At 37.4% G+C, this 16,965-nt stretch overlaps 1 protein-coding gene across 3 annotated transcripts in view; it reads right to left on the bottom strand.

The window, feature by feature from the left end:
• LOC128652943 (zinc finger MYM-type protein 1-like) overlaps positions 1-16,965 on the bottom strand; it is a 120,145-nt gene that overhangs the window by 5,002 nt on the left and 98,178 nt on the right. Inside the window, exon 3 of one of the 3 annotated variants that reach the window (XR_008401319.1) lies at positions 3,199-3,900. The exons of 1 other annotated variant lie outside the window; for it this stretch is intronic. The gene's annotated coding sequence lies outside the window, so the exon portion shown is untranslated. Of the gene's footprint in view, positions 1-3,198; positions 3,901-16,965 lie in introns of those variants that run through there. One more of the 3 variants, XR_008401321.1, reaches the window with a different exon arrangement.

The following is a 16,965-nucleotide window of genomic DNA, read 5'->3' on the forward strand; positions in this document are numbered from 1 at the left end:
TTCAGACAGAGCAGGCAATTTTAAGCAACTTTCTAATTTACTCCTATTATCAATTTTTCTTCGTTCTTTGGTATCTTTATTTGAAAAGCAGGAATGCAAACGTAGGAGACGGACCATTTTTGGTTCAGCGCCTGGGTAGCATTTGCTGATTGGTGGCTAAATTTAAATGTGCTTGAACTAAGAGTTTTGCACACCAGGTTTGCGCTCATAATATAAGTTGAAAGTAAACTGTTTTTGCTAACCCGACGAGCGCAAAAAGCCGAACTAACATAATAACCTATTCCCCCATAGAAGTTAATGGAGCAAAAAAAAAGTGGAAAAAAAACAACCTACTTGCACGCAAACCCAATCACATATTCTCATGTGCACTAAAATATAAAAATGTTACATTCCAATGTCCTGCACATAGAATATTTTCTATTTATTCATAAATACATATTTCTATATATATATTCGATGGTATTTTGGTACAATATATATTTATACCTACAGTATATATATATATATATATATATATATATATATATATACACAAACGGTTCTGGGTACATGCACTCTCACCACCTTTCATTAACTGCGAGGGTGCTCTCAGGGAGTATAAAGTAGGAAATGATTCAAAGCACTCACTGGTCTTCTGACATCAAACTTGAAAAAATGTATTGAGTAACGTTTCGGGACATATAGCGTCCCTTCTTCTGACAAACACAAAGTGCAAATGAACAAACTTATAAAAGCCTAACAATCCCTCCCACAACCAGCCTCCAATCACTGGAGAACGTGTGCAAAACTCCAAGACTAAACCATAATATTTGTCTAGAACTATATTTACACAAAATAGTGACATAAGTTACAATGTGTGTGTAGTGAAATGTAACCAACAAGTACTAAGTAGGTGTTATTAATATAAACAAATAAAAGTGACAAATAGTGTTATGGCACTGATCTTGTTTGCTTAATTAATTAATGTCCAAAAAATCGCAAATAAACCCCCCAGTGTTAAATGGAATCTTCCACAACACTTGTTATCATAAAAAATGAAAAAACGAATGAAAAAACCGCCCCTCACTCCTAATAGGTTTAATGATCACCATAGTAACGGTACCAGCCGCAAAATGTAAACACTCAAGTGTTCCAAGCCATACCAGCGATCGTTCCCAAATAATTGGCAACCATCCACCAGAGATAGCCCCCAGCTTGTATCCAACAACAGCCTATACAAAAATAAATAAAATCCATAAGGTACCCAAGTAAACCGGAGCAGGCACTTACCGATACCCCACTGTCAGACAGCCTCTGCCCTCTCCACACACTGGTAGGCTAACCGGGTCACACCTACAACCTGATTGGTCCACACAGCCTGATTATATATAGGTATAGATATATACAGATATATATATATACAGTATATATAGAAATATCTATTTATAAATACTTAGAACATATATGTGTACATATGTCTGTACATACATATATACACATATACACACACATATATAAATACATATACATCTTTAGAGATGTATATGTATGTACCTCTATGTTAAAGCCCTTTGCCTGCCTTTCTTTTCCTAACACCTATGACCTCATATCTCTAAGCCCTTATACCTCTTTAACAATATTCTTTTTGAAAAATGATGTAATAGATAGTGTTATATTATGTGTGTAACTATTCTTTGTAATGCATTTTTTATGTGTTTTGTGACACTTTTTTGTTTTGCAAAACTGTTAACCAAAGCTCCAATATCACGGTAATCATTCTAGTGTAAATCGCAATTGCGTTCAAGCGATCGCATTTACTTTCAACTTGTAATACGAGGGGAAAACCTGAACCACAATATAATTGATTGCTTGTAACTGTTAATGCTCCACGTGTAATCTGGCCTACAATCAGCAGCGTTAGTAGCAAATCTGAGTTAATGCACTTCTACTGTCTGTTTAATTTCTTTGTAGGGTCAATAGTCTTAATATTAGATGCTTTAACAAATCAGAGCATGTCATTTTTTAACAATATGGTCCTATAAAAGGAACATTCAACACTTGTGATTGAACTTGTGATTGTAATACAAACTGTTTAATTACACAAAATTACAAAACTTTACAATATACTCATTATTTATTTTTCCCCTTTTCCATTAATTTAATTCTGAAAGCAGAGGGCTTTCTAATAGAGATGTGCATTTGTTTCATTACAAATACAGATTCATAATGAAAAATGGATATTTATTTCAATTTGACTAAACAAATATCCGAATGGACGCACCAATGAAGATGCAAGAAAACTAATAAATACTGACAGGAGGATTAGGGTGGTTGACACACAGGAGCATCTTAAGCCTGGCGTTAACATGGCCTGGGCTATAGCAAGAAGAGGATTCCTGTTTAAACTGGAAGTGCAGACTCCAGATTTAACACAGTCATTGGCTGCACACTATAGTGACTCACTATTTGGTCACAGCAGAGATGGAAACCTAGGTAACAACATGGTGGCACCCATTGCCTTAGGAGCACTTGAAATTTGCAATTTTTTTCCCCAATATTTAAACTAAAATAATTTTTAACAATATTTAAACATTAAAAAGTTTTATGAAACAAATCTGCGTATTATTCTGAGGCTAATCTTTGCTTTGAATACACCATTCTGTCTAGTATTTTTGTAGTGTTTAATTTCAAATAGGTGCACTTTTAATTGATTAAAATGTATTTATTTATTTTTCCAGTCAAAAGCCTCTTGAGTTGAATAAAAAGATTTGGAAAGTCACAGGAAGTTCCGAGAACACACTAATTTTCGATTGTTAAAATATGTAATAAATAATATATGAATATACAAGATTTAACAAGTAAACACTCCATACTACAAAGTGCATTATGCTTTATACATTCAATGGTAGACATTAATGTGCTCTTTTCCAAGACATGCCTGAATAGTCCTTAAGAGAGACAAGTGTGTTAGGACACCCCTGTTGTAAAGAAACCAAAACAAGAAGGGCGCCAGTCATGTACCAATAATAGACTGAAAACAATTCCCCTAATAGGTAATATATATATATATATATATATATACATACACACATATATATATATATATATATATATATATATATATATATATATATATATGTGTATACTTATATAATACAAAGCAGTTTAAACAGTAGTGCAATATAAAGCATTGTGGGAATCAGCACCTAACAGTTTATACCGAGGACAGAAAGAAAATATTTATTAGAAGCTAATCAGAACACAGTTATAAAACATCTAGTATGGAGAGGACAACCAAGTTGTGCTATGATTGCATATAACATCACAGTATGTATGTGAGATACATACACTATGGCAAACATACATATGCATACTGTATGTGCCCATCAACCAAAATACATTCATGTACATGGATGGCCACACATTTCAGTTTTTGTATCATAATAAATTAAGAAAAGATAAGTCAGTGTAACTCAGTAAAAGTATAAATCCCAAAAGTGGTTGAAAAGTATACTCATTGCATGTTAATAATTAATTTAAGGGGAAGTTCCAGTGTGCTCAGTTCAAAGTGAAGTTCTTGACAGAAAGTTCAATGTGTAATATTTTGTAATCCCCTGTTTAATCACAGTATGGAAATATTATAGCAGGTACAATCACTCTTTATGGCTGAAATGGCTGTGTGGAATTTACCTCCGCTGGTGTCTGCGAAGAAGTAAAAGGAAGTATAACATCAGCCGATGTTCGGTTCATGCCAGATGTGTAGCCCCTACAGTCACCATCTCAGATTCAACACTTGGTACAACACCAAGCTCGTTTGTTGTGGTGGGCGTGTGCTCCTCCTCTCCGGCTCTGTTTTTATATCCAAATGCACAGGTCACATAGGTGCTCTCCATGGAGTTGATACATATACAAGCATGTGCCCTAATGAAAGCCATTAAATACAGGGAATGCATCCTTAAAGGGACAGTAAATTAAAAATTAAACTTTCATGGTATAGATGCATTTTAAACAACTGTTACTTCTATTATCAAATTTGCTTTGTTGACCGGGAAAATGGATATGTATCTCTAAACTGTTCTTGACTAACAAAACCTTACAAATTAACAACTTTGTAGTTTTAAATTATTTTTTAACCCCTTAATGACAACTGACGTACCAGGTACGTCCTGCAAAAACTAGCAGTTAGTGACAATGGACGTACCTGGTACGTCAGTTGTTTAAGAGAGTGCTGGAAGCGATCCTGCTTGCTTCCAGCAGCTCTCAGGGTATTGCAGTGATGCGTCGATATGGAGGCATCCTGCAATACCTTTTAACAAGCCTCCGATGCAGAGAGAGCCACTCTGTGGCCCTCTCTGCACCGGTATCAATGGTGCAGAGTGTTCCGGGGGGAAGCAAAGAGCCGGCAGCGTGCGGGCGCGCGCGTGCACGTGGGGCGCGCGCGCGCATATTAGCCACTGACACCAATGAAAAAAAAAAAAGTTCAAAACATAAAAAAAAATATATATATATATAAAAAGGATCTGGGGGGGGGGGGTTGGGGGTATTGAGGGGGGGCTGCTACACTACAGAAAAGTTTATAAATATTTTTGGGGGCAAAATTTATAAATATTTTTGGGGGCAAATTGGGTACTGGCAGACAGCTGCCAGTACCCAAGATGGCGGCAATTAAGTAGCAGGGAGGGTTATAGAGCTGTTTGGTGGGGGATCAGGGAGGTTGGGGGATAAGGCAGGGCTCCATTACAGCAGAATACATTTTTTTTAAAAATAAAATAAAAAAAACTCCTTTTATTTAGTACTGGCAGACTTTCTGCCAGTACTTAAGATGGCGGGGACAATTGTGGGGTGGGGGAGGGAAGAGAGCTGTTTGGGAGGGATCAGGGGGTGGGATGTGTCAGGTGGGAGGCTGATCTCTACACTAAAGCTAAAATTAACCCTGCCAGCGCCCTACAAGCTACCTAATTAACTCCTTCACTGCTGGGCATAATTCACGTGTTGTGCGCAGCAGCATTTAGCGGCCTTCTAATTAACAAAAAGCAACGCCAAAGCCATATATGTCTGCTATTTCTGAACAAAGGGGATCCCAGAGAAGCTTTTACAACCATTTGTGCCATAATTGCACAAACTGTTTGTAAATAATTTCAGTGAGAAACCTAAAATTGTGAAAAATTTAAAGGTTTTTTTTTATTTGCTCGCATTTGGCGGTGAAATGGTGGCATGGAATATACCAAAATTGGCCTAGATCAATACTTGGAGTTGTCTACTACACTAAACTAAAGCTAAAATTAACCCTACAAGCTCCCTACATGCTCCCTAATTAACCCCTTCACTGCTGGGCATAAAACACGTGTGGTGCGCAGCGGCATTTAGCAGCCTTCTAATTACCAAAAAGCAACCCCAAAGCCATATAAGTCTGCTATTTCTGAACAAAGGTGATCCCAGAGAAGCATTTACAACCATTTGTGCCATAATTGCAGAAGCTGTTTGTAAATAATTTCAGTGGGAAACCTAAAGTTTGTGACAAAATGTGTGAAAAAGTGAAATTTTTTTTTAATTTGATCGCATTTGGCGGTGAAACGGTGGCATGAAATATACTAAAATGGGCCTAGATCAATACTTTGGGATGTCTTCTAAAAAAAAATATATACATGTCAATGGATATTCAGGTATTCCTTACAGATATCAGTGTTCCAATGTAACTAGCGCTAATTTTGAAAAAAAAGTGGTTTGGAAATAGCAAAGTGCTACTTGTATTTATGGCCCTATAACTTACAAAAAAAGCAAAGAACATGTAAACATTGGGTATTTCTAAACTCAGGACAAAATTTAGAAACTATTTAGAATGGGTGTTTTTTAGTGGTTGTAGATGTGTAACAGATTTTGGGGGTCAAAGTTAGAAAAAGTGTGTTTTTTCCATTTTTTCCTCATATTTTATAAATTTTTTTATAGTAAATTATAAGATATAATGAAAATAATGGTATATTTAGAAAGTCCATTTAATGGCGAGAAAAACGGTATATAATATGTGTGGGTACAGTAAATGAGTAAGAGGAAAATTACAGCTGAACACAAACACCACAGAAATGTAAAAATAGCCATTGTCATTAAGGGTAAGAAAATTGAAAAATGGTCCGGTCATTAAGGGGTTAAAAATTGCATAATTGCTGATATATGCTACAAGTTTAATGTTTCTTTAATGTGAGCAATTGTGTTAAATCGTCTTACCAGCAATCAAACATTTCTAAACACTAATACAAAACAAGCTAAAGAAAATATTTTCTATAACATTAAAAAACACAGACACTATTGTGATTGAATAACCTGACTATAAAGAGCCTGGCACCTTCAAGATGAGAGCAGATTCTTAGCTGGAGCTAAACGATTGACAGACAGCATAACGGACTATGTATAAACCTTTCTATAAATTTGCTCTTTCATAATTCAGATAGATCATGCAATTTTAAGCAACTTTCTTATTTACTCATCATTTTTTCTTCGTTCTCTATTTGAAAAAGCAGGAATCTAAGCTATGGAGCCAGCCCATTTTTGATTCCGCACCCTGGATAGCACTTGCTGATTGGTGGCAACATTTAACCACCATTCAGCAAGTGCAACCCAGGTGCTAAACCAAAAATGGGCTGGCTCCTAAATCTTCAAATAAATATACCAAGAGAACGAAGAAAAATTGATAATAGGAGTAAAGTAGAACATTGCTTAAAATTGCATGCTCTTTCTAAAAAATCCCTTTAAATAGTTTCATAATGGCTTGATGCTTACATCACTAAACTGCTACATTTATTTGGGATACAGTAAAAAATAAACAAGGTGCCTTTCAGAGTTTATTGCTAAAAAAACAAATTAAAGCTCACACACCTTATCTCAAATACACAACATGCTGCCTTTTATATCTAAAACTATTTTCCATGCCCATATTTTATATAAAAAAAAAACACTAACGGGGGCGGAGCCAACTACAGAGGAGTCAAGACGCATATCTTATGTGCTCCTGTAGAATTTATGAACATATAGCTTAATAAGAGCACAAAACTTATATTTTCGGGTTAAGTTCTGGACTTATACTTAAGAAAGAAGTGAGCTGCCTACTGGAAGACTGGTTAGATGAGGTTTTAGATATTTACTACGATAAATTTGATCTGGGCCTGTATCATCTAACGCGACCACGAGGTAGGAGAGGTATTTACTCTATACCCATAGCCTGCCTTACACAGAGCCATCTACTATCAAAACGAATATGGCAATCTCTTATGAAATGGTGCTGAGGTGTCTAGAGGATTTGGAGGAGAGGATGTGCTCCAACTTTATTGACTTAACGCTGATAATCAGAGATCAGCTTGGAGGAGGCGTACGTTCGGATACTAAACAGACGGCAGGTATAAATGCCTATCAGAATGGTGAGACCGCCTTACTAGCCAAAAAGGCTCTGACTACTGAGACGGGAGCCGAATCTACGGTACAAGCTGTGGCAAAGCAGCTGATTGTCCCCGTGGGGCAGATAATGTGCACGGCACAGGCTCATGTGGAGTTCCCTCTGCATGAGTCTCATCTGTACGCAAACTCAGGCAACACTTTGGAGAGGAGCTTTCCAGCTCCACTTGGGAAAGATAAGCAGTGGCGGGACAAAAGGTCGCTACCCCCTAACTTCGCACCGCTGTTTGGAGGACTGCATCTTTATGAGGAGGACCCATGTACGGGTATTAGAGAGGCTGCAGCCCCTTTGGAGCTCGTAGCAGAAGCTTACAGCGATATACCTCTGGCGGTAATATCTAGCACAGGACGTTTGGCGGCCATTTCAGCTGGGGTCATTCAAGGAGCCGGTAACACTGTTTTGAAGCTTGGCGCGGCAGTGATCCTATCGATACCTAAGACCATACCCTCCAGCCCAGAACATCTACTAGGGGACACTACAAACACAACCTTGGGCCTAGCTGGTTATGTGTTGCATCGGAACGCTACTTTCACCTCCATGCTTAGCAGCTCCCTGTTCCCTTTTGCTTTTTCCCTCATTTTCTGGACTCATCATCACCAACGCACCTATTTTACAAAACTGTGGAATACAATCCGCAAGTCGAAGTCACAAGACCTTTGCAATAAATGCGGTATAGGATGAATTGGGAAATTTGATTGTTCTGTTTCCCTTATATACAGGACTCTTAAGGACTGATTTGTGTCTAAGGTTTTACTACTCCAAGCCTTTATTATATTCCCCCTACAACCAGCACACATTGATAACAGGTGAACCCCCCCTGTCACATTGTTTAATTTGTTGAATCCACTATAAGACAGTTAGCATTTCCTAAACGCATTAGATTATTAGTTTATAAAGTTCAATTACCTAGTGGAATGGTCCTCCTAATAGCTAGTATGTATAGACCTAAATGTAAATAAATGTTCTGAGATATTGAGACCTTGATATGTTTTATACCTCATAGTACTGCTCTAGGTATTATTTTCTAAATGACACTGGCTATTAAGCCCTTTATTCTTCATAACAAAATTATACTGACATCATTGCTGATGCTATATGTATCTAGTGCCATGCTTGATACCCCCTATGTCTTTTTAATAGGGGAAACAAAAAACAAAAAAAAACAAAAACAAAACAAAAAAAAAAAAAAACGTTGGGGTTTGCCAATATTCATGCTCTTCACCTAAACCTTAATGTTTATTGTTTTATGGTTTAACAAGCTTGACACTACTATTTGAATGTTCTATATGTGTACTAGGGGGGTAGATACAAGCTTGCAGTCCTTACAAAACTTTATGCGCAATCGCAGTATATATGGCAAATTATCCCTGGTATATTTCATAGCTATATATGAGACGGCAAACACTTATATTGAATGTTAAATGTTTAAAGTTATTTTTCCAACTTTGCAGGTTCCTCAATGTTTTCTGCTGGCTCATATGACAGCACAGCACAGTTTATTATTGTTATAAATGGCCTGTATTATATGCTACTCACTACACGCTCAATAACAAGTATGTTTTGCATTATTTCAAACTTGTACAACTATGCAGATTTGAAATGCTTAAGGGTTAACAGCTGTGCACATTTTCATTTATATTATTTACGTGTCAAATTTGTTTTATTCAAGGGTGCTAATACTACCCCCTGTACTACTGGTTAAAGGCTTCTAATGTACAAGGTTAATGTTTATGGTACAAGGTTAATGTCTATTTCCTATAAATAGCTGTCCATGTCCATTGTCTAGCTAAACTGAGAGATATAGTTAGTTGAAATATGTTCACTATTGATCTACTGAATGGTATTAACCTGAAGGCTCCTAGCTAATCTATGTATGTCTGGTAGGATCTCTCACTTACTAAATCCCTCACTAACATATATGTTATTTTCTGGCATTACTCTCTAAATGCTAAAATAACTGAGGGGTTACTTCGCTACCTCCTCTTCCTCACAGATTCTGAAAAGGGTTCTCTATATCACATATGCCTTGCATTCCCCTACACTAAACACTTAATTTTTCAGGAGGAGCAGAAGAGATTTCTGCTTTCTGATGGGGGATAACCCTTTCCTATACACATTTTTGTGACTAGGGGAAATCATTTTTTTATCTTTATAATTAATACTTCTGCATCCCATTCTTTCTGGCTATGATATATTTTACTATTTAGCCGCAAAGCCAAAACAACAAGCTGACCATTAGATAATATTCAAGCTGGGAGAATTTTCTTTCTAGGACTAATCCATTCAGTTATTAGTTACGGATTCCCTTCAGTAGTATAATTAACGATCCCTCCAGTCAAAAGTCTACACATATGGTACTAACACCCCGATCATATCATTTTTCTTATATGCCCTTTTATTCATAGCGACTAAATGTCACATGTTCTTTTTCAACCCTGTGATTTACCCCTAATCTCTCAGAAATCATCTTGAAGGTTCCGTTATATTTCTTTTGTAACCCTTTCATATGGCTCCGTCCCCCCCCCCCCCCATACTCTCCTATATTTGACAAGCGGTGCTTATCCGCTGAATTTTCTACCCCCCCTTATATTTTTGAAAATAAAAACTTCAGTTGATAATTTACTCTTTACATTATATGTATGGGACCATAAGTGTCCAATACATTCGCTATCTTTCCTCTAGACAACATTTGCTTTTACTGGTCCAAATGTGGCCGCTTGCGCTTATGAGGAAATAATTGAAGAATATAAGCAATAAAAAATAAAATAGAGGTTCTTCATTTATACCTAGTTTTATACCACATTGTTATTTCATGTATAAGAATAACTATTGTATATGTGACACTGATGTTGTATTTTTTTTTTTTTTCTTCTTATGTTGTATGGTATTTTATACATATTGTACTCACTAGCATAACCTCAATAAAAAACTTTAAAAAAAAAAAAAAAAAACACTAACCAAATAAATATTAATATTCTATTGTTTACTTTTGGTTAAAATGAGTTAACAATATATTTTTTGTGGCAACTTGAAAAAACACCCTGTGATTTACAACGTAAACAGTAAATTGCTTCCTATAAATATCACAATCCTCTATTTACATTATTGAGCTGTACCCCAAAGTATGTTACAGCAGCTTGATAAAGCTCCTGGAGGGAGTGAAACGCGTAGAAGTATAAGACTGTATATCTGACTCCACTATTTCTTGAGCCGCTTGGACCAACCCGGGTTGACCGCTACCGTAGGATACCAAAGACAAGTGTTATCTGAACCTGCGTGCAAACAGCACTAAGGGCAGGTGAATCCATCTTTAATACACATTTCCACTGACCGGCACTTGAGAAGTACAAAATACTAGATACAAGAAGAAACATTGTACACTAACGATCCGCCAAGCAGTGATTGGCAGGCGCAAGTCGAGCCCCCATACATCGGGTGTGACGTCAGACGCCGACAACACGAGGACACTGCCAGAAGAACTGAGCCACAGGACGCATAGGATACCCTGTTGTTGCTCACGCACACGATAAGGTACAAATTTGTATGGGAGCTACAAATTGTAATTTAAGGCTAATATCAGTATACGATTATTGGACTCTCTTTTGGTTCATATATATGGACATAAAAAGTATCTTTGAAAGTACGCTGTGATACAAAAACAGCCTAAGGACTGATCTATTCTGATATAGAGACATAAGTACATCAGATTCTCCTTTTATGCACAGCCCTTTCTCAAGCTCCATTTTCTACACAAAAGTTTATCAAGCTGTTATGTGTTATTTTAAATTGCTGTTTTAATAGATGTTAATTTGTAATCCTTTGAACTCCAAAAAATTCATGAGAGATTTTAGAAATTGCTCAGTCACACACCAGTAGATCCACTGTGACTAAAAATACTAATAAACAGCAAACTAATATTTCTCATGAAGTACCAATGAGTATTATTTTTATGTCTAACAAATTGTGCTAGAGACGTCTCTAAATTTTAAAATTTTAAATATTATTGTTATCAAATAAATTATTCTACCTTTGATAGAAGCTGTTTTGATTTACTGTACACCTAATCACTAGTTACTTATTATAGATAATTATCACAGATATTGTAAATAATAATTATTTCACACAAGTATCTTCAGCTAATAGCGCCCTTACAAAATCTTCTTTTACGGTATGTTACAGCAGCTGCCAAGTGTGTGGTGCTGATGAAGACCTAGGACCCAGGTCTAGTACATACACATTACTGCCATCAAATTGAATGTCCACAGCACCTTAACCCCTTAATGACAACTGACGTACCAGGTACGTCATGCATTAACAAGTAGTTAATGACAATGGACGTACCTGGTACGTCAGTTGTCTAAGAGAGTGCTGGAAGCGATCGCAATCGCTTCCAGCAGCTCTCAGGGTATTGCAGTGATGCCTCCATATGGAGGCATCCTGCAATACCTTTTTAAAAGACTCCGATGCAGAGAGGGCCACTCTGTGGCCCTCTCTGCACCGGTAGCGATGGTGCCGGTTCGTTGGTGGGTGGGAGCGCAACAGGGAGGCGGGTGGGCGGCCCATCGCTACCCGGCATCCGGTTCCTAGAAGTGCAATGTGCACGCCGGGTGCCGGGAGCGTGCGGGGGCGCGCATGCGCGCGCATTAGCTGGCCACTGACACCAATGAGTAGGGAAGAGGGGGGGGAAAAAGATTTTTTTTTTAATAATATAAAAGGATCTGGGAGGGGGAGGGGGGTAGGGGTATTGTGGGGGGCTGCTACACTACAGAAAACCAAAAAAAAAAAAGAAAAAGAGCAAAAAATACTTTTGTTTTTGGCCAAATTGGGTACTGGCAGACAGCTGCCAGTACCCAAGATGGCCGCAATTAGATAGGGGAGAGGGTTAGAGAGCTGGGGGGGGGGAATCATGGAGGTTGGGGCTAAGGCAGGAGTCCATCACAGCTAAAATATTTTATTTTTTTTATAAAAAAAAAAAAAAAAAAAACTCCTTTTATTTAGTACTGGCAGACTTTCTGCCAGTACTTAAGATGGCGGGGACATTTGTGGGGTGGGGGAGGGAAGAGAGCTGTTTGGGAGGGATCAGGGGGTGGGATGTGTCAGGTGGGAGGCTGATCTCTACCCTAAAGCTAAAATTAACCCTGCAAGCTCCCTACAACCTACCTAATTAACCCCTTCACTGCTGGGCATAATTTACGTGTGGTGCGCAGCAGCATTTAGCGGCCTTCTAATTACCAAAAAGCAATGCCAAAGCCATATAAGTCTGCTATTTCTGAACAAAGGGGATCCCAAAGAAGCTTTTACAACAATTTGTGCCATAATAGCACAAGCTGTTTGTAAATAATTTCAGTGAGAAACCTAAAATTGTGAAAAATGTAAAGTTTTTTTTTTTATTTGCTCGCATTTGGCGATGAAATGGTGGAATAAAATATACCAAAATGTGCCTAGATCAATACTTTGGGTTGTCTTCTAACAAAAAATATACACATGTCAAGGGATATTCAGGTATTCCTGACAGATATCAGGGTTCCAATGTAACTAGCGCTAATTTTGAAAAAAAGTGGTTTGGAAATAGCGAAGTGCTACTTGTATTTATGGCCCTATAACTTGCAAAAAAAGCTAAGAACATGTAAACATTGGGTATTTCTAAACTCAGGACAAAATTTAGAAACTATTTAGCATGGGTGTTTTTTGGTGATTGTAGATGTGTAACAGATTTTGGGGGTAAAAGTTAGAAAAAGTGTGTTTTTTTCCATTTTTTCCTCATATTTTATTATTTTTTTTGTAGTAAATTATAAGATATGATGAAACTAATGATATCTTGAGAAAGTCCATTTAATGGCGAGAAAAACGGTATATAATATGTGTGGGTACAGTAAATGAGTAAGAGGAAAATTACAGCTAAACACAAACACCGCAGAAATGTAAAAATAGCCATTGTCATTAAGGGTAAGAAAATTGAAAAATGGTCCGGTCATTAAGGGGTTAAAGGGACACTGAACCCAAATTTTTTCTTTCATGATTCAGAAAGAGCATGCAATTTTAAGCAACTTTCTAATTTACTCATATTATCAATTTTTCTTCGTTCTCTTGCTATCTTTATTTGAAAAAGAAGGCATCTAAGCTAAGGAGCCAGCAGAATTTTGGTTCAGACCATGGACAGCACTTGTTTATTGGTGCTGTCCAATCAGCAAGGACAACCCAGGTTGTTCACCAAAAATGGGCCGGCATCTAAACTTACATTCTTGCTTTTCAAATAAACATACCAAGAGAATGAAGAAAATTTGATAATAGGAGTAAATTAGAAAGTTGCTTAAAATTGCAAGCTCTATCTGAATCACACAAAAAAAAAATTTGGGTTCAGTGTCCCTTTAATTCTTCACTCTTCCTTTTATTTGGCACACATAAAAAACACTGTGACATTTTGGGGTTACATCATACATGTATGAGTAACTTTCTAATTTAATTCTGTTTTCAAATTGTCTTTGTTCTCTTGGTATCTGATATATGTTTAGGCATTTCTTGGGCGCTATATGGGAGCAGTTTTGCAAGAATGTTATCCATTTGCAAGAACACTAGATGGCAGCTCTATATCCTGCAATGTAGCGCTCCAGATGCCTACCTACATATCTCTTCATACCATGGGAACTAAGCAAATTTGATAATAGAAGTAAATTGGAAACTTTTTTAAAATTGTATGCTCTGTCTGAGTCACAACATAAATGTTTTGAGTTTCATATCCCTTTAAAGTGCCAGTAAACCTAAAAAATAATGTTATATACTGCAGAATTATATAACATTATATTAGTGCTAGTTTTTTATTACATAATATATCCAGTGATTTTTTATTACAAAAGAGGGTTTTCCAGACCTGCCCTCTGTGCTCTACAGCCCGGCCCGACCGCACCATTACATTCAATACAGCTCGCTCCTGCTGTCAGACAGAGCAGGAGCGAGCTGCATCGAATGTAATGGTGCGGTCGGGCCGGGCTGTCACTTTTATCATCACATTTGCTTTGTTCTCTTGGTATTCTTAGTTGAAAGCTAAATCTAGGTAGGCTCATATGCTAATTTCTAAGCCCTTGAAGGCCACCTCTTATCTGAATGCATTTGACAGTTTTTCATATCTATAGGATGTTAATCAATGTGTGCCATATAGATAACATTGTGCTCAAGCCCATGGAGTAACTTATGAGAGGGACCTGACTGGCTAAAATGCAGTCTGTCTGAAGAACTGAAATAAGGGGACAGTCTGCAGAGGCTTAGATAGAAGGTAATCACAGAGGTAAAAAGTGTATTAATATAACCGTAATGGATATGCAAAACTGGGGAATAGGTAATAAATTGTTAATTTATCTTTTTAAACAGTAAAAATTCTGGAGTAGAATGTTTCCGTTTAATAATTGTTTGATTCTTAGTACATTGTTATACATATTGTTGATTGTGTCATCATGACATTTACATGAAAATTTAAATATTTATAGGTATATATATATATATATATATATATATACTGTATATATATGTATAGACTTTATACTGTGTGTTTATATATATATATATATATATATATATATATATAGTAATTACAAAAGAAGAACACACTAATATGCTATACCAAATAATGCATAAGTGATAGTATTACTGTCAACAGTTCCTTGAAAAGGTTTTATGCATATAATCTCCAACGCACATTTGTAGGGCAATATATATATATATATTAGATGCTGTAACAACAGAAATGGATACACTTCAGACAAGACACGCTTCGACCCTCAGTAAGTAGTAGAACTGGCGTAGCCTTCATATGCCTTAGCATTGCATACTGCTTGGAGCGGGAGTAATCTAAAATAGGAGCAGCCTGTGCTCTACAGCTAGTAGCTGTGTCAACTCACCGCCACCTCGTACCGTCTTTCTCCGTATGTCTGCGCCTTCAAGAGCCTGGATATCTGGAGGGTTAGCTTGTGTGAAAGGCGTGCTGTCCAACGCACCCCAGAGATCACCGTACCAACTTTTTTCCTCCTCTCCTCGGTAAAACAGCGTGTCAGCTTGTTTAGTTCTCAGGACGCCTGGAGACTCAGCTTCGGGGGGAAGTTTTTCTTGTCACATGGGACCATTTCAGCCAATCAGGCTCTTTAGAAGCCGGTACTTTTCAGCACTCAAAGGAACTGTGTGGGGGCTCTGTCAGCCTAACGATTCCCGGTCAATAGTATATAGTATCGTAGGCTGATGTAGTAGAAATAAAACAGTTCTTTATTTATCCAAATGATGGTAAAAAGACACAGGAGGTCTGCAGCAAAAAAAGGTTACAACACACTCAGCAGTGAGCATTAAAATGCTGACATGTTTCGGCCAAGGGCCGTAATCTTAGCTATTCAATACACCTGCACAAAAAATATTTTAAAGCAGTGCTCATTGTCTATTGGACGATATATAATCCAATCAGGGGCGCAATCCGATATACAGCGCAGGTTTCGGCACAATCGTGGAAACCTGCGCCGCCCGTAGTTTCACCTTGCACATCGAGCTATCACATATACGGCACCGACAGTTGCTAAAGTACCGAAAATCGGACAAACTAGCGATGTCCAGAAATAAGTGTAAGTACAAATTTCTGGAGTCGCCAGTGACTTACGGCACTTTAGAAACTGCCGCCGCCTAAAAAAACTAACTAAAGTATAAAATCTCCCGCAACTATCTAACACGCCTCCCAAAAATAGCCCAACACGTATACCCCTATATCCGCAATCCCCCCTCTCACTCCTAACAATAAATGTATTAACCCCTAAACCGCCGCTCCCGGACCCCGCCGCCACCTATTTTATATGTATTACCCCCTAATCTGACCCCCCTACACCGCCGCCACATATCTTAAATTTATTAACCCCTAATCTGATCCCCCTACACCGCCACCACCTATTTTAAATTTATTACCCCCTAATCTGATCCCCCTACACCGCCGCCACCTATCTTAAATTTATTACCCCCTAATCTGATCCCCCTACACCGCTGCCACCTATCTTAAATTTATTACCCCCTAATCTGATCCCCCTACACCGCCACCACCTATCTTAAATTTATTACCCCCTAATCTGATCCCCCTACACCGCCGCCACCTATCTTAAATTTATTACCCCCTAATCTGATCCCCCTACACCGCCGCCACCTATCTTACATTTATTAACCCCTAATCTGAGTCCCCTACACCGCCGCCACCTATAATAACTATATTAACCCCTAATCTGAGCCCCCTACACCGCCACCACCTATATTAACTATATTACCCCCTAAACCTAAGTCTAACCCTAACACCCCCTAACTTAATTATTATTTAAATAAATCTAAATAATATTAATATTATTAACTAAATTATTCCTATTTAAAACTAAATACTTACCTATAAAATAAACCCTAAAATAGCTACAATATAATTAATAATTACATTGTAGCTATTTTAGGGTTTATATTTATTTTACAGGTAACTTTGTATTTATTTTAACTAGGTACAATAGCTATTAAATAGTTAATAACTATTTAATAGCTAC

Source organism: Bombina bombina, chromosome 3, assembly GCF_027579735.1.
Source record: "Bombina bombina isolate aBomBom1 chromosome 3, aBomBom1.pri, whole genome shotgun sequence".
In the NCBI taxonomy this organism is placed as follows: domain Eukaryota; kingdom Metazoa; phylum Chordata; class Amphibia; order Anura; family Bombinatoridae; genus Bombina; species Bombina bombina.